Here is a 19039-nt window from a genome sequence, read left to right as displayed (position 1 = left end):
TTAACAGAACCCCTCCACCACCACAGTGGGATTAGGGGATAATCCTTTTCCTCAGGAGTCACGGTTCATTTTTCCATCACAGACACATTACTGTCAGCCTAAGACGCTGGATTACTGACTGCCTGCATCACGCAGCCCATGCTCACATCAGAAATTATAACAACCCCCCAAACAAAGCCATAACCTAAAAAGGGGCAGTTTATATGCAGCGAGATCACCTTCCTGGCAGTTCAGTTTAACAGCCCCCAATCTTGCAAAACCTCTACTATATTGGTAGGATTGGCTGCGACTGTTTCAGTTGACCCTGAAAAGCTGAAGAAATAAATCCTATTTGGTTCACTGGAAATCCACATGTGTGGAAAGCTGCAGTCCTTATCAACGAGGGGTTTTCCCCAAGATGAGCTGTTAGCAATGGCAGGAGGTAGAGGTCATTGATGGAAGGAGAAAGGGGAGTGGGGGGAAGAAAGGAGAGACTTTCTTAGTTAGCCTCGAGTGTAAGCTGTACAAGAGTATGATCAATATTACCAGGTCTATGAAAGTAACAGTAGTCTTTAAAATGTGCTCCGGCTAACTTTTTTGCCCTGTTAGGCACGGGCATTCTGATTCACTGATCATGCAGGGTGTGGCAGGATCCCACAAGCCACTTGAGGAAATGAACACCCTGCAGCCTCTCAGGATGTATGTCTCCAAGAGAATTGGGGTTTTTTTCTCCTACAGGAAGGAGGGGGCACAGAAACCATTCTCTCCACCCCACATTCTGGTGCAACAGCAATCCAAATTGAAGCCAAAAGACCTCACACAGTCTGACAAGTTCCCGTGATCATCATAACTATTCTATAATTATAAGTAAGTCTAATAATATTCTTAATAATTCCAAATTTCTGTCCTCTGTGCAACAGCTACTACTGCAGTATTACTCCTACAGCTATCTTGCTTTTTTCTTTCCTTCCACACAAAATGTCTAACTCAACACTGCTCCAGCCCTCTTCATTTCCCCTCCTGAGAGAGGCACAGTACCAGAACTACCAAAAGCAAAATCAAAAGGGGAGCCTTACTGTGTTAATGATGATTCGGCAATGAATACTACACACTCTTCCTCCTTTTTAGTCAGACCACAACAGGTTTCATCACAGGATCTCAGTAATCCAAATTTATACCCAACCCCAAAAAGGACTTTTGAGTTTTTCTCTCTGAAGGTGGTCTTTCATTGGGGCTAACTCCATCTGCATGTCCCACACAGCCACATCACTGAATTTGGCATCCTGACTAACAATGAGTAACATAAATGCACTTACAGAATTTTTTGGAGCAATTCTATGATATATTTTCCTTACAGCCACCTCGGGGCAAGCGCAGCACCGCTCTGGACGAGCATGCCACGTGCCATGCCCTGCCCTGGCCACAGACAAAGCTGCTTCTGCAGCACTCCCTCGGTCTCCCTCGTGCCACCCAGCAAGCACCCAAGCTTCGGTATGTAAAATGTTAACCCCCACATAGGGAGTAGGCGGTGAGGAAGCTACCTTTCCTTCATGATACATAAGAAAAAGGAGAATCTGTGTCCTTGGCCAGGTATTTGTTTTCTCCACTCCTTTTTAAATTATGAGATAAATGTCAGCCTGAATCTATTACTAAATGCAAGGGAAAAAAAGTGGCTCCTGCTACACACTAGACTAATTATAGACCACAGGCTGCTAGCGATGGTGACTCATTGCCTTGAAATGATTGTCTAGGAAAGCCAAACACGGGGGTTACTCTCCGGCCCTGAGCGGTTACTCTCTGGCCCTGAGCGCCAAACTTGCTCATCTTCCTTTCCATCAAAGTGCCTAGGCCCAACAGAATACAGGATTTCTCAGGCACCCCATCCACACCCCGAAAAACAGTACCCCCAGCTAAGAGGTGCTTTGGAAATTTATAATGCTTTACAAGGTGCTGGCACATTTAACAGCAACGAGGAATGCAGAGGACAGAGTGCATCAGATATCTTGGAGGTGGGATACAGGAAAGATGTCCTCTTCTGAGAGTAGGTACCAAAACTCCTGGCAGTTGTCACCAAAATCAGCTACTTCCAGCATGTTGTGGAGGATCCTCTTTTGCCTTCTTATTCAAAATAGTATCTAGAGAGCTGTGCCCAAGTTTTATAAAATACCTCAGTGCTTGGGATACCTTCTGTTGCACCCCTTCCCTTTCTCTCACACGTATGTGAGCAGATTTTTGAGTACATACCCCCTGTGCCAAGACAAACTCCAGCTTCCATTTTCTTCTCCTGACTATATAACTCCTTATTCCTTTCTTGACATCACCTGACCTCAAAAAACCAAACCAAACCAAACCAAAACAAAAAAAAAAAGAGAGGAGAAAGTGCACTTATACAAATGGCCCAACACTGTATGCTATAAATCCATCCCCTGAAGGGAGACAGCTCTTCTCCCAGACTTTCATTCCCTGGACAAGCAGTCCAGCCAGTGCCTATCCCACTTCCTGACTGCCACGGGTCTCCCAGCATGACAGGAGCTCCTGCAGCCAGAGCAGGCACCATGGAACAGGTCCTTCCTCATTGTGAATAGCCCTGAGCTACTCTGTAAAAGGAGATCAACTCCTGTTTTGAAAAGATGAGACCACATGTATTGGGTGTGTGTGGCAAGGTTTTGGTAGCAGGGGAAGGTTACAGGGGTGGCTTCTGTGAGAAGCTGCTGGAAGCTTCCCCTGTGTCCAACAGAGCCAATACCAACCGGCTCTAAGACGGACCCACCGCCGGCCAAGGCCGAGCCAATCAGCGATAGTGGTAGCACCTCTGTGATAACAAACTTAAGAAGGAAAAAAAGTTGCTGGGGCACACAGAAATGGCAGCTGGAGAGAGGAGTGAGGGCATGTAAGAGAAACAGCCCTGCAGACACCAAGGTCAGTGAAGAAGGAGGGGGAGGAGATGCTCCAGGCGCCGGAGCAGAGATTCCCCTGCAGCCCGTGGGGAAGACCATGGTGCGGCAGGCTGTCCCCCTGCAGCCCATGGAGGTCCACGGTGGAGCAGATATCCACCTGCAGCCTGTGGAGGACCCCACGCCGGAGCAGGTGGGTTCCCGAAGGAGGCTGTGACCCCGTGGGAACCCCGCGCTGGAGCAGGCTCCTGGCAGGACCTGCGGAGAGAGGAGCCCACGGAGCAGGTTTTCTGGCAGGACTTGTGACCCCGTGGGGGACCCACGCTGGAGCAGTGTGCTCCGGAAGGACTGCACGCCGTGGAAGGGACCCATGCTGGAGCAGTTCATGAAGAACTGCAGCCTGTGGGAAGGACCCATGCTGGAGAAGTTTGTGGAGGACTGTCTCCCATGGGAGGGACCCCACGCTGGAGCAGGGGAAGAGTGTGATGAGTCCTCCCCCTGAGGAGGATGAAGCGGCAGAAATAACGTGTGATGAACTGACCGTAAACCCCATTCCCCGTCCCCCTGTGCTGCTGGGGAGGGTTGGTAGAGAATCCGGGAGTGAAGTTGTGCCCGGGAAGAAGGGAGGGGTGGAGGGAAGGTGTTCTGAGATTTGGTTTTATTTCTCATTACCCCACTCTGGTTGATTTGTAATAAATTGAGTTAATTTTCCCCAAGGTGAGTCTGTTTTGCCCATGACAGTAATTGGTGAGTGATCTCTCCTGTCCTTATCTCAACCCACAAGCCCTTTGTTATATTTTTCTCTCCCCTGTCCAGCTGAGGCAGGGGGAGTGACAGAGCAGCTTTGGTGGGCACCTGGCATCCAGCCAGGGTCAACCCACCACACCACAAAGGCAACAACACTTACAGCCAAGCCACATTACAGTTTCTTTTAAACCCTAGCCTTTATTCTAAATAGAATTTTGCTTCTGCCCAGGAAGTGTCAGATCTTCTCCTCACCTCTGAACAAGGACCAGCTCTAACCTCTACCATTATAACGGACATACATTGGGCAGGGGAGAGACAGTACCAAACAACACTCATTTCCTAACACTGTTTTCCTCAGCATTGTTTCTGAAGTGCCATCGTAACACTAAACAACTTCCACACTCAAACACAAGAGCAGACCATGCTCAGGAACTCATAGGAGTAATTTATCAGGCACATAGGTGAGACAGAAACAAGCCTGCTTAGCATTACTCTTATGCATTTTATGTGTCTCTGTATTTTTGGGAAGCCCTCCACCCCCCTTCTTACTGAGGCATAAAAAGATAGAAGTAACTCTCTGTACAAACACAAGATCCACTCTAAATAAGCTCCTTACCACTCATAAATACAGAAGAAAACAACTCAAGTAACGTTTCCTCCAATAGTGCCCCTGAATAAAACTGACAGTAATACTTTACCCAATTATTCCAACAGCTCCTATCCACTCCTTCAGGAGACAAAGAGCTTCAGAAACTTCAGTCCAACCCAAGCACCTTTAATTCCTCTCTCCACTTGAAAACAACCCAGCAGCTCCACTCTCTTCAAATCCCCCTCCTGCTAATAAGCATCAGCTGAACAAGCCTCTTGCCACAATGAAGCAGCAACTGCAGCAATTACACCAGGGCTTCTGCTCTCCAATGTCGATTTGTGGGTCTGAATATTCCCTTGTTTTTACTTTAGGCTGCTGCATATATAATGCTTCCCAAAATATTTTCAGCCAACTTTTACAATACTTGGAATTTATCATAAACTTCTAATCCCTTGAATCAAGCGATTAAAAAAAATAATCCTTGAAATAAAGTTAGATGCTCCCAGCACTCACAGTTGCAAAGTTTGAAAATAAGTGCTATTTTGACTAAAAGCTCATAATTTAAATAAATAAAGACAGCCAAAAAGTTTAAAACACTTTAATTATTTTACAACTGTCCCGTGATTTTGTTTTATTTTACTCTAAAGGCTCAAATCCTGTTGTTTATTTTTTTTAATGGCTGCAGGCCTCAACAACTGATTACACAATAGGCATTTTAAGAAGCAAATCTAGAGTTTTAGTGGCAAGCTTCTGACACAATACATGTACCCCAGGTGGCTGAAAGCCAGTGCTTGTAAAGGGACTTGCTGACATCAGGATGTCCCCCCCTGCGGAGACCAGCTTGGACAAGCAGGATTCCTTTCAAGACCTCAAGCAATTCAGATGTTGATCCGATCAAGCTACCATATGTTAGAAGCAATACACCATTTAATTTTGTCTCCATGCCACAAATTCACTCTGCCATTTTAACTCCCCGTTAAATGCCTGCTCTTTGCCTTCAGCAATGATTCCCACCATTTGTTTAACCCCTAAGTCCCTCATTCTTCTGAATAAGGAGCCATTAAGAGTGTCAAATATCTACACAGATAGAAAGACACTGAACCTGCACGAGAATTGAACCTCGACAACTAGGACTCTTTTCGGAAGGTCATGTGAGCTTGTATGTGGGTCAAAACATGGTGTGGGAAACGCTTCAAATATTCGCTTAAAAAAGATACAGTTTAAAAGATGTACCAATTCTGTGTTGTCTGCTTTTGAAATTCTACTTTAAAGGAAAGAGCACTCGCAGATGACTCCAAATCGAGCTCAGCTCTTCAGCAAACGTTTCTGCCTTGGTTTGTCATTGGGTCAGACAACAAATCACACCTCTGAGAACCACTCCGATTCAGAGGAGTCCCAAATGGGCTTTGTGGGTGGCCTCAGTGAAGTTTCTGGTTGGTCTGTACTCCCCGCCCAGGGCTTAGCCCTTCCTCCTGAACAGTTCTCAGACTGACACCCTGTTCTTCTGCTTCTTTCTCCCAGTCTCTCTCCTGTTGCAAAGAAGATGTTGCTTGTTCTTTCAGGTTATTCCTCTGAGTTATTTCCAGTTCTCCAGAGAATATTTTGCAGACTGGCCCCGACTCTTCAGTATTCTTCTGAAATTGCACCTCTTTTTCAGAAAGCTTTTTTTTGGCTCCTTCTCATTGCACAAGGTCTTTCTCCTTGAAGTTCCCTTGCTTTCCAACACACTGCTCCTGAGATCTCTCCCAGGCTTTCTGAACACTCTCCTGTTCCTCCAGGGCTTTCTTCTGAGCTCTCTTGAGTTCTTCTAGGGCCTTTTTTTTTGCTTTCTTCAGTTCTTCCAAGATTTTACTAGCTTTGCTTTGTTCATTCTTTGCCCTCTCCTGCTCCTCTAAGGCTTCTTGTTGTGTTTTTGCAAGTTCTTTCAGGATTTCCTGTGCACTCTCTTGTTCTCTGACAGCCCTTATTTGAGCTCTCTCCTGCTCCTCCACAGCTTGTCTTTGTGATAGCTGCAGTTCCTCTAGAGCCTTCTGAGCTCTCTTCTTCTAATGCAGCCCTCTGAGCTCTTCCTTGCTTTCGTAGGACCTTTCTATGAGCTTTCTCCAGTTCCTCCAGAGCATTTTTCTGAGCCATCTCCAATTCTTCCAGGGCCTTTTTCTGAGCTCTTGCTAGTTCCTCTAGGGCTTTTTCATCTCTCTCTTTTTCTTCCAGGGGTTTCTTCTGAGTTCTCTCATGTTCTTCCTTGGCTACCTTCTGTTTTTTTTATCAGTCCTTCCAAAGACTGCTGTTGAGCTTTCTCCAGTTTCTGCAGTCTTCAACTGGTTTCTCTCTTCTTCTTCCAACAACTTCTGTGCATTCTCCTGTTGCTCCAGAACTTTCCATGGGGCTTTCTCCTCTTCCTCATGCCCCATCTATTGAGTTTTAAACTGCTCTTCCAATTCCATCTGCAAAGCAATCAACTGTTGCTCAAGTTCCAGGTACCACACTGCTTCCTGCAATGCTTTTTGTTCCAGACTCTTCTGCTGCTCTGTCACTTCCTGTGGTGTGTTCTCCTGCTCAGCTAACATCTTCTGCTTGACTTGTATCTGTTCTTTCTTCATGGCCTCTTCCCAAGATTTGTCCTTCTCCTGAGAGTTTCCTGTTCCTCCAGGGCTGCTTTCTTAACTCTTTCCATATCTTTGGGGGCTTTGTTAGTTCTTAATTCTTCCTCCTTTTGTTCCTTCTTCATCCTCTCTGCTACATCCACAAAGTCATCTTCCCTTTGCTTTCCTTCCTGGACTCTTCTCTGAACTTCTGTTAGCATGGAATTGGTGTCTTCATTATAACCCAGTTGGCAGGCCAGTTCAAGGTCTCTTGCAGCCTTGTGCCAATGACACAGGAGCTGGAATGCCTTCCCTCGCCACTGGTAGGGCTATGGAGAACCAAGGTCGATTTTTATTGCTTTGTCACAGTCCCTAATGGCAGCTATTGGTTTCAGCAACCTCAGGTAGACACTGGCTAGGCTTACATATAAGACTGCAAGTTGTGGGTTGAACCTGATGGCATCAATGAACAACTCAACAGTTCTGTGAAATTCACCTGCTCTCAGTGCATGAAAGGCTTCCCTTTCCTTTTCAATGGTCTGTTTTGCTATCTTGGTTGTCGTCCCCTATTTTCTGAAGATCTTCAGCCTCTTCAGCCAATTCTTCATTTTCAGTATTGAGTTCACTGTCCTCAGTCTTTGATTCTCCACTGGGCTTTTCCTCCCCCTCAGCTCTACATGGACATTCTATGTAAAACTTATTCTTTTCTACTGGATATTGCTTTTGCTCTTCAGATTCCCTGCAACAGCCATTATCAGGTTCCTGGGAGGTCCAAAGGTGAACCTGTTCATGCTCCTGAGCATTCTGAAACTGTGCTTCTTCCTTTTCTTGAGAAGTCAGAAGCTGATGTCTCTCCTCTTCTGCCATGGATTTCCCCACCCTTGGCAATGCATCCAATGATTGCTTTGTGTTTTGTGTCTCCTCATACTTTTTTTGGTGCCTGGCAATTTTCTGGACTCTTCTGTGAACCTCCTTCAACATGTTTTTGGTATCTTCATCAAAATCCAGCTGGCAGGACAGTGCAAGGTCCTTGGCAGCCTGCTGCCAGCAACCCAGGAGCCAAAATGCTTCCCTCTCCACTTGTACAGCTGTGCAGAATTCAGGTCGATTTTTATGGCTTTCTCACAGTCTCTGATGGCAGCATTTGGCTTTTGCAACTGTACAAAGACACTGGCTCGGCTGACATACAACGTACTAAGTCATGGGTTCAGTTTGATGGCATCAGTGAAGAGCTGAACAGCTTTTTGAAATTCACCTCTTCCCACTGCATCAAAAGCCCCCTTTTTCTTTTCATCAGCCTGCTTCATCATATCACTGGTTACCTCCAAATTCTCATCTCCCATCTCTGGGGATTCATCCTCTTCCGGCTCAACCTCCCCTTCGTTGTCTGTCTCCAACTCACTCTCATCCTTCCCCAGTTCTTCACTGGACTCTTCCCCGCTCTCAAACCGCCTGAGCCTCAGAATCTAATTTACAAACCAATGAAATGTTACAGGCAGCCTCTTTTAAACACCCCAAAAGCTGGAGGGCTTTTCCTCAGAATTTATAGGCCTGTGCTGAACTGGGATTGAGTTTAACAGCTCTGTCACAGTCACTAATGGCCATAGCTGGCTCTTGCAGCTGCAAAAAGACACTGGCTCTGTTAATGTGAGAGCTGGCAAAGTGTGGATTCAGCCTGATGACACTGGACAGCGTATCAACTGCTTTCTGATTTTCACCTTTAGCTAGGAAATCAAAGGCCTCTTTTTTTTTTTTCAAATCTGCTTCATCACCTCCTCTGATAGCCCTAAACTTTGTCCCTCTTTTTTTAATGGATTATCTGTTTGTTAGCATTTTCCAAACCATGCTAGCCCTCATCTTCTAGAAACTTCCCTGCTGCTATAACTGGCTCCTTTGCATCTGTTTTGCTTGAAGCAGATGGTAAGTAATTTTCTGTACTTTCTATGGATTTCCAGAGAAAGCAATGAACCTCAGAATTTAGAAAAGTTGGGTCTGATTTTGCCAGTATTCTACTTGAAGGTATGGTGCTCTGATCCCAAAAGGATGATATTACACAGAATTTGTTGTCACTGAAAGCAGAGGAAGAAAGATAAGATGAAAAATGGCTTATCTGAGAGCTCTATTAAGTTAGTGCCAGGTGTATGTGGTAAGCTTCCCTGTTCTTCCTTCTGTTGTCTTGCTGCTGGACCTAATTGAGGGGTTAAGACCAGCTGCAGGGTCTCAATGCCTTCAGGAACTAGAATACAATTTGTCACTTCATATATTGTGCCATCATGGGAATCCTGAGATGGCTGCTTAAAGTTGTACAGGAAGGTGTCCCTGCAATCTTTCTTCTTCAGTTCATTGCACACTTTACGCATCACAGGTATTCATGTGTGCATCTCTGTGTCTGCATGCCTGTTAAAAAGAGCAGACACAGGACTGGAAAGTCTATTTATTTGTTTTCACGTTTAAACAAAAACATCTTTTATGAGCCACAACCAACAGGAAGGCAATAACAGCTGGATAAGAATTTTGTGTTTAGACATGCTTCAGTCAAGTATTTTCCCTGACAAATGAAAAATTGAAAACTAAACAGCTTGTCCTGACAATAACACATGACTATGGGGAATATGAAGACCAAAGCACTGTGCAGCACAGTTGCATGGGGTATCCTTTGTTAGGACATTTTCCAGAATTTTGTAAAACTAACTTTTTCTAAAGTTGCTGTGCAAGAACGTCTTTATAGCTCCAAAAGGTCACTTGGAGGGACGATTTAGCTGCATCCAGAAGAGCCAAGAAATCTTCTTGACACACAGGAAAATCTTAAGAATTATTGAAAAGATTCTCAAGCTGAGTCCTTGGACATCCTTCCTTAACTTTCATACTAATTTGGGGCTGATGAGCTTCATTTTCAGTTGGAGGCCCTGGCCAATGTTTGTTCTTAGAGTGGATTTGGCTCTAAGGCATCCAACAGGTTCCATCAGGCTGGGCTGGCCCTGTATGGTGCTAAAGGCAGGCAACTACTCTGCTCTCATATCATTCACAAAGTTTTTTAATGCTTCTTTTCAGATATAAAGTTTGTTCTTCCCCCCCCCCCCCATTGTTCCTAAAATCCACCCTTTTACTCCTATCAATCAATTTCAGTAGCTTACTACCTTGTCCATGCTATGAACACCGAGGTCTCAGTCTGTGTTTATTTCCTTTCACCCTTGCTTCTGATCTTCTTGATGTGCTTCTTCCCTCTTCTGGAATACCAAGTTCTGGAATCCTATTTCTTAACCCATGTTTTTCTTCACACACCACTGGCTTGTATATTAAGTCCATATATCTTAGACTTGAAAAAAAGACGTGGACTTGAGGCTACATTGCTTTGTGTATTTCAGTCCTTGAACCACCCTTTCTAATTTTGCTAACAAGCCAACTTAGAATTATGTTTGCACAATCTCTGCAATATTGATCAGTGTATGGATAGCAAAAACCAGTAAACCCAGAGCAAAAATGAACAGGCCTGATAAGCTCAAGAATTAACAACTGATGCAACAGAAACTTGTTTAACCTGCCACATCTGCGGAACCCAAACAAAATACAGTTAACCTAAATAAACTAAATCTACTCTCTTGTACATCTCTTTCTTCGAAAAAAGCAGTCTGAGGCTGTCACTGTTTTGAGGATAATAATGCCATCTAGTGAGAGAAAAGGCTCACTGTACTATTTACATTCTCTTACAGGTACAATACAGAACATTTTAGATTTATCTATTGAAATGGTTGCATGAAAAGTGCACTACAGGAAATAAAATGTGTTCTCATGAGACCACTTTTTTTTAAAGGCAAGACGTTAACAGATTTTTCAACAACACTTGAGTATTAATTTGTATGGGAAGATTTTATTCTCTCTTCTGGACTTGCCTATTATACATATATATTAAAAAATTTATGTAAATAGATTTTTTCTTATGGAATATTTTTCAATAAGCACTATATTTTTCACTGGTTTGCCTATAAAAAGCTATCTGACAATTGATTACAATGACAATTGATTACAAAAAAAGAGGTTTCAAAGTTGATTTTGTTTCTGTTGCTTTGTTGACTCCAAGAAAGGCTGGCAGATGCTCTGTCTGCCTGTTAAGTACTTTTTTTTTAATCCATATGTTACAGTCATGCACTAAGAAATCTAAGAAAATATGAAATACACATTTTTGGATGTAAGCAAACACTCCTGGGCTAACACATCCAAAGAAACCTTAGACCAGGGTTGAAAGTCCCCAACTTTCACGCAGACAAAAACGTCCAGGCAAAAGAAGAGAGTATGTCTACAAGAAGAATGGAGGTAGAGATGCCTTAATTACCTGTAAAGACCTCTAATAAGTCAGATGCTTCTCATATATAAGCCCTTTGCACTGCTGCATCTCCTAGGACAAGAACCACCACAGTCAGCGCAGGGAGGAGAGGAGTTGGCACCTTGCTAACACGTAAGGCCAGTACAGTTACAACGCACGTGTGTCCTTTGCTTTTTTCAGTTTTGAGACCCAATCTGCTCCAAAAGCTTAGCTTGGTGAGCTTATGCTTACCTTAGGCTAAAAAAATCCAACATTGCAGTAAGTGGGGTACTCACAGAGGAGGGATGCAAACACGAGAGGTAAAAATGTGCTGAGACTACGCCTGACCCCAGCAGCAGAGGAACGGGGCTCACCTCCCTCCTCAGCTCTGGGGGAGCCTGCACGCCTCCCTCCGGACAACGTGGCCCGGGTAACAGCAGTGATAAGGCAGGAATGTGAACATAAACCGGGGGGGTGGGGGCGGATAAAAAGCCTGTAACTGTTCTGGGAGAAAACCGGTAACGCTAAGAGCAAGTTAACAGTGCCAAAACTTGCCTGAGACAATCGCCTGGCGGATTAAAAAGTAACCAGGAGACTTCAGGAAAAAAGCATCAGCTTGAAAAGACGCCTAAAAGCAGCCTGGCTGTTGGGCAGCTGTGAGAAGCGGGACCGGAGCAGCGGAGGGAGGGGGGGTGGCACAGCCAGAGCTGTCCCGCGCGGGGACCGCCACCTCCGCCGGCTGCCCCCGCAGCACCGTGAGCATCCCGCCTCCTGCAGCCCTCCCGCAAGCTGTGCGCGGTGCGCTCCTGTAACCCACGCTGCCACGGGGGGGCAGGTAACTGCAAGTGTGTGTTCATCTATGTGTTTGGGATGAGCGGCTGTCCCGGTTTTCACTGGGATAGAGTTAATTGTCTTCCTAGTAGCTGGGATAGTGCTGTGTTTTGAGTTCAGTATGAGAACGTTGATAACACACTGATGCTTTCAGTTGTTGCTAAGTAGCCTTTATACTAAGTCAGTCAAGGATTTTTCAGCTTCTCATGCCCAGCCAGCGAGAAGGCTGGAGGGGCACAAGAAGTTGGGAGGGGACACAGCCAGGACAGCTGACCCAAACTGGCCAAAGGGGTATTCCGTACCACGTGACGTCATGTCCAGTATATAAACTGGGGGGAGTTGGCCTGGGGGGAATCGCCACTCGGGGACTAACTGGGCATCGGTTGGCTGGTGGTGAGCAATTGCATTGTGCATCACTTGTATATTCCAATCCTTTTATTATCATTATTGTTATTATTATCATTATTAGCTTCTTCTGTTCTATTAAACTGTTCTTACCTCAACCCATGAGTTTTACTTTTTTTCCCCCCGATTCTCTCCCTCATCCCACTGGGGGGGGGGGGGTGGAATTGAGTGAGTGGCTCCATGGTGCTTAGTTGCCAGCTGGGGTTAAACCATGACAGCTGCAGAAAAGTGCTTAGAAATCCGTAGGCATTTATTAACAACTTGTGTCTGGTATTGGGGTTTATCTATTGTATTGCTCATACTGATCCCAAAAGTTTAGTTCACTGATTGCCAGTTACTTGTCATTAATAAATCAATAGGCCCATTTAAGCCTGATTTAAAACATGAGAGTTGACCAGTTTTTCCCTGAGACAGAAATACCCTGTTCACCACAGTATATCTGTGAAGCTCATTTGGACACTTGACTCTTCCCACGAAAGGGCTGATCCATCCTCTCAGATGTATGAATTGCTCTGGGTGTTAGGACACCTTCGAGTTCGTTGTTGCAGCATCTACACCTCATGATATTTAGCTCCATGGAAGCAGTGGATACCCACCAATGCCCGAAATAAACTTCTGGCAAATACATACATATTTGTCACTCAAGATTTGCTCTTTTAGTTTGATAAACTGTAAAAAGGATCCCCTGACAGAATTATGACTTCACAACTCACAGCTGTTATTTATGCTCCATAAAATGTCACCAACATCTGCTACCGTAGCTAAACGCAGTACTGCAATGCGATTTTAAGCTCAGATGTAAATAAACAAAAAGTGTTTCCAAACAATGGCATAAAAGGCAATAAACCTGAAATATAAACCTGAGTATTTTAAAATCTAAAAGGGTATCAAGCAGTTGAATTTTTATAGGATGAGATGCACACGAGAACAGAAAACTTCAGTTCTCCAAATGTAATTCCTATGTGTCTGAATAAATTCAAGGTTTTCAGGTGGTGTTTGTATTTTTCGTCTGTTTCTATGTCATGTTGGCATTCCTGGTCCTCATGTTTAATATTCACAGAAAGACAGGTGCCCCTTTGTATAGTGCCTTAGGATCTGTCACCTCTGTCACTTCAGAACTGCCACAGGCACATTGACAGTCACATCCAGAAAAGGATGTCCTGGGACACCGAGCCAGACCTGCAGGCACCTCCTGTGCAGGCTCATGTCACGTAGCACTCAGGCTAGCAGCCACCCTGACCTGGCTGGCAAGAGGAACACATACACTTGCCCTGGGGCACCCAAATGACTCCAACTGTTCTTTCCAGCACCTGGAAATAGCTTTGATCAGCGAAAAAGCATCAGTTCTTGCAATGCGAACACCTAAAGTTTAGAAACATCTTGTAAAACACTTTGAGAAATGCAATCACTGCCACAAGGGATGCTAACCCAAATGTGGACTTCCAAATACAAATTCTGATTCTTATAGTCTGCAATCAATCTCCACTCCCCATCTTTTGTTTCCTTCAGTACCAAGAAGTAACTCCTCTAACATGGCTCGCCTAGACCAAAAGAACCTGTGCTGGTCTCCGAAATTCCAGCAAGATCTTCACTTCTTGGGCTTTTCTGAGAGGAGTCCCTGGAAGAAAAAGTCAGAAAGGGACACTGGAGAAAGCACTGGAAGGCCAAAGACTGGACAGTCAAACCTTGGGCCACTAGGTCCATTCATTGGGGCATACTGACAGCCAGTCTCCTAGAAGTAAACTTTACTGGGACAGGCAATGATGAGAACTTTTTCTAAATGTGCAGCTCTATGCACATACCCCAAAGGAGTAGGCTGGTGCCAGAGAAGCCAGGGTCCAGATGTCAGTAGCCATCAGAATAGCCCTGTTCTCCCCAGAGTCATGTGAACACTGAGTTGTATGGGACAGAAATGCCAAATGTCATCGAGATCTTGCTAGTGCTAAATAAGATCAATGAGAAGGTTTTCTCCACCTCTGGCAGATGGAAAAACTCCCAAGTGGAGGGTAGCTGGGGAGCCTTTCACAGAGTATGAATGCTACTTAACTTTCTACTCTGAAACAGACCCTCCTCCGCTGGTATTTGCAGATGCCAAAAGACTTGCAACTACAAAACTTCCCCAGCACCACAGTTTTAGTTTGGCACAGGCAGCCTATCAGCAGAATCAAGGACGTCACCACTGCTAGATGACCTTTAAAAAGTAATGTCTTGTAAACTCAATTTTCAGAGAAAAATCCTGAGAGAAAGATAGCTACAGATGGCTTACTACCCTGAGGACCCATTTGGAGAAGCACAATTTGAAACTGCCCAGGAGCTGATAAATTAACCTCTAGATAGCCTATGTGTTCACAGACCTTGGAGTTGTCAGATGCTCTGAGATTGTCTGTCCCCTTCCCAGGCTCTAGCCCCCGAGGCTGGCTGGGACAGTACTGTACCAAACAACTCTCCCTGAAGATAGCCAGAACAAGCTGGATTTTGTCAAATGGCACCAGCTGTGGCTAACAGGGTAGCATTTATAAGTAAGGTTTGGGATTAAGGAATGGAATATCTTCCACTCCATGGACTGTTCCAACGACTTGGGAACGTTTGATGAGGGTGACAGCATTTCAAGCAGCACCAAGAAAGCTCAGGAGTCTTAAGGGTGGACAAGTAAAGATCATCCTGCAAAACAGCTTGCAGAGGTAATTAAGAGCCAGAGAAGACTGAAGAACATCTGCATTCAGTGCTGCATTCAAGGGTCGGCAGAGTTTGAAACCAATGCAGACAATACTATAAATGATTTAACAATAGCTATCTGATAAGTAAAATCTACAGACACACAATGCAGCACTTGAGGACTACTAGTAAGGCAGGCCAAAGCCACATGACTAATTAACTGCAGACTAGAGACTGAGCCAAGATCTAATGCCTAGGAATAAGGTGTAGTCCTGTCAGCTCCAAGAAAAGAAAGCAAAAATGCTCCAAGAAACAAAAAGGAACTGACAGAGCAGCACACCACCACGCCCCTCCATTTTAGCTGCACGATGGGTGGGTGCACACTTCAGACCTAAAGGACTGATCTCAGTAGTACAGCCAACAAAAGATTACCTGGCTTCAGCGCTTGTACTTAGATACCCCTATAGTGCAACTGTGTATTTAGAAAAAGCACTTGGAGTAGAATTATCAATGTTTTAAAATGACATAAAGCAGACTCACCTCACAGAAAAGGAGGGAGTTATGTATAAAACCTTTTTGCAGTCCAAAAGGAAGCCCAGCCCAATTCGTACTACAATTTATCAGTGGTTGCTTCTTAAAAGTTGTAAGACTGGAACAAACTGGTGTTTGCCATTTATTTCCAGAGGAGTTTGCTACCCACATGAAATCTGCAAGTGACTCCAACTGTGGTTCCTTATCCTTCCCGTAAGAGAGGAGATGGAGCCTAAGACTGCTATAGTAGATCCCATATTACTCAAGTCCTCTCAAGCCCTCAGGACCTATTCAAGTCTTGTCTATCGAGAAAAGCTCCACAGAGATTATTTATTTGATAATTCATATCCACTGGCCCCCTCTCAGGCTGCAACCCTGGGAAGTGAGGCATTCACTCCTCTAGGGTAAAAGAAAAGAACAGCAGCTTCTCCCTCAGCGCTCTGACTTGCATGTGAGGAGGATCATGCATTCAATCATGGGTATTTTCTGTGTACTGTATTTTGGAATTATTTTAAAAATCAGAAGTCTTATTAGCACTGCCTCTCCCAATCCATGACAAGCTACGGACTGCCAGTAAGATTAGAATTAAAAAGCTGTTGACCTAATAAAAGACCCTAATTCATGTAATAGAAGCTGTATAGTTTAAAGGCCAAGGATATCAATAATGCTGAACTGACGATAACAAAGTATTTGTTAGCCCTTAAAAGCCTTAAATCTATACAGCAGACAGAAGCCTTAGATTTCCCAGCATTTAATATTGTTTTAGTAGCTTAATGATTAACTCACAATTAATTACATCATGTTTGGTGGCCAATATGTTTGTCAGGTTCATGCGTATAAGCGATCTGTAGGAGTCTAAATACTGGTCTATCTACACTGCAGCCCCAAAGGAATAATGAGAACCCCTGCAAATGTACAGACCAGCCACCATAGATCCCGGACTCAAAGCCGGGATACTAACCACCAGGCATCTTTATCCTGCACCCAAGGTAGACTAGGCTCCTGAGGATCCACCACTTCCTTCAGCTGAGCTATCTAAATAACATGGGGAGATAGTTCAATACAGACAAATCACACTGCTGTACCCTGCCTCAGAGGATGTTTCCCTTTGCCATTTAATTGCCAAATTGGCTTAACACAGAAGTACAGCAAGAAGAAGTACTAGAAGAAAATGAAACAAAAAGAGTTTCTGTACTTTGACAGTGTAACCAGACCTTCACTGCTTTACCTTGCATTTTCTCTGGCTCCTCAGCTCATAATTTCCTTCAGCTCAGACCTCTTACACCATCACGCTACCAAAAATTTAATTTTTTCTACTTACATTACATATCACACCTGAATGTTCCCTGGCCCCATCACAGTAGGGAAACACAGAGTAACACCTCCTTACCTCACTCCTACAGGTAGGATGTACTGAACAAGTTTTTTTCCCTAAGCACCAGACGTCTTCCCAGAAGCTAACTAAGGGCAGTTAAGGGCAGGCTATTCCTTTATAGTTAAAATCAGGCTTAGGAGTGAGCAGGGACGGAGTAGGCTAAAGGAATGGTTGCAGAAAGGACGCTTGCACATGAGCTGGGGTAGAGTTATGAGCATAGTGTGCTTCTGAGACTATGCATAGCCTCCTTAGCCCAGGAAAATCAGGCAATGTTTGTCAGTGACACTGTTATATTACATATGGATTATTATTTTACAGTATTAGGTTCTTACACATATAGTTTTATGCAAGAAGAGCGAAATAGTAAATTCAACGAATAACTCCAAAGATCAGGACAATAACGCCTTGTGATATCAATTTCACAGCTTGACTCAGCATTAGGTTCTAATCAGGATTACAGCTCTTACAGGCCCAGAGCAGGTATCTTTACTCCAGCTGCATAAACCCAGAATAACGAAAATTAATGATTTATATTTATGAAATACATCTGAGATCAAGTTCTCTGTTGCAGGTAATAAGGAAAAGTGCTGTTGACTACACTTGAAAACTGTAATATTATAAATGACAGTCCCAAACAGCTGCCAGGCGCTTTTAAAATAAATATTATAAAGGTACGCCAGATTTCATTCAGATTATGTGCCATGAATTTGCTAGAAGCGAGATACGCAATCGAGTTAATAGCATTATCAGGATAGCAGTGTGTCCACACATTAAGACAGATGCAAGGTTCAAAGTGCAATCTGCAGATAATCATTTGGGCAAGATTATTTCATACTTGACTAATTTAGCTAACAATTTCAAAAAGGTGCTAATTAAAAAATGCCTGGGGCTGTCACTTGCTGCCAAAATTGCAGAGATGCTGCCATTGAAATGTTTCCATCTAATTATTAAAGAAAGCGTTTGGACTGGTTCAGGAGTTGGAGAACAGACACAAACTTACCGTAATGTTAGCAGAACTCACTTTTGAAACTTCCTAAATCTCATTACTCCAACATTTTGGACAGTTTTACAATACTAACTCCATGATTAAGAGGAAGTGACATCTGGCTAATAAACTGGCATTGGAAAGTGCTAGATCCTCAGGTATTTATTTTTTAAACCAACACCATCTTTCAGGCTTCTGTTCTTTTCTCCAATGATGCAAGTAATTGATTTTTATCTTACTGGGAAAGGAAGTGAGAGAAATAAGATTTACAAATATTTCATTGCCTGCTCTAATTGCAACCGTTGCTGACGGGGCTAAGGAACTACCAGCAATTTTGTGCTGAAAAACTGCTGGATACATTTGTACCAGTTGAACAGAAGATTCCCCAAATACTTTTCACCAATAAAGACTGGGAGCATTACGGGTGAGATAAATAAGCACAGTAATCCACTGAACCTTATTATTCCCTGTGCAGGATCAAATAAAACTCACCAAGACTGCTGCAGATTCAGACAACAGCAAGAAAGGTCTACAGCTTCTTCATGCTGTGAAAAGCAGCTTCTCCCTCAGCGCTCTGACTTGCATGTGAGGAGGATCATGCACTCAACTACTGACCGAGCAAAACTGCTTCTCTAATGACCAACACTTTCAGGTTGGTCTCAAGGCATCTTTAAAGGACCTACAGTTCAGAGACACTCTATCTCTGCCTGCTGAACAGTAGGTCCCATCAAGGTTCCTCAGACTGAGTACGCAGAAACGGAAATAGTAAAAAATCCCAGATCCATCCATATTTCTTTTTAGGTTACACACAGAGTGAAGATTTGTGAAGGCAGAAAGGAGGAAAGGGGGGCATTTAAAAATATCTTCAAAAGAGTATGAAGAAGGTACATTAAAAAACAAAACTTTGCAATTTTAGTTTTCTGAAGTTCGAGAATGATCCCCATCCCTGTAAAATCTTCCAAAGCTGATTTTCAGTTCTGACATACCCAAACTTCTCTGCATTCTTTTATGCCCAAGTTATTACATATTTAGAGTATGTTTCCAAGGCACCCTTTGTGAAAGCACATGCTGCTAGCGTGCCTGAAGCACACAGCTCCTGTGCAAATCAGTGACATGTCTGCATTGGCACAGGCACTTGGCAAAATTCAGGAGACCTCAACAGTATT

This window comes from Aquila chrysaetos, chromosome 3 (genome assembly GCF_900496995.4).
Source record: "Aquila chrysaetos chrysaetos chromosome 3, bAquChr1.4, whole genome shotgun sequence".
Taxonomy (NCBI): Eukaryota; Metazoa; Chordata; class Aves; order Accipitriformes; family Accipitridae; genus Aquila; species Aquila chrysaetos.
This window is presented reverse-complemented; position numbering follows the sequence as displayed.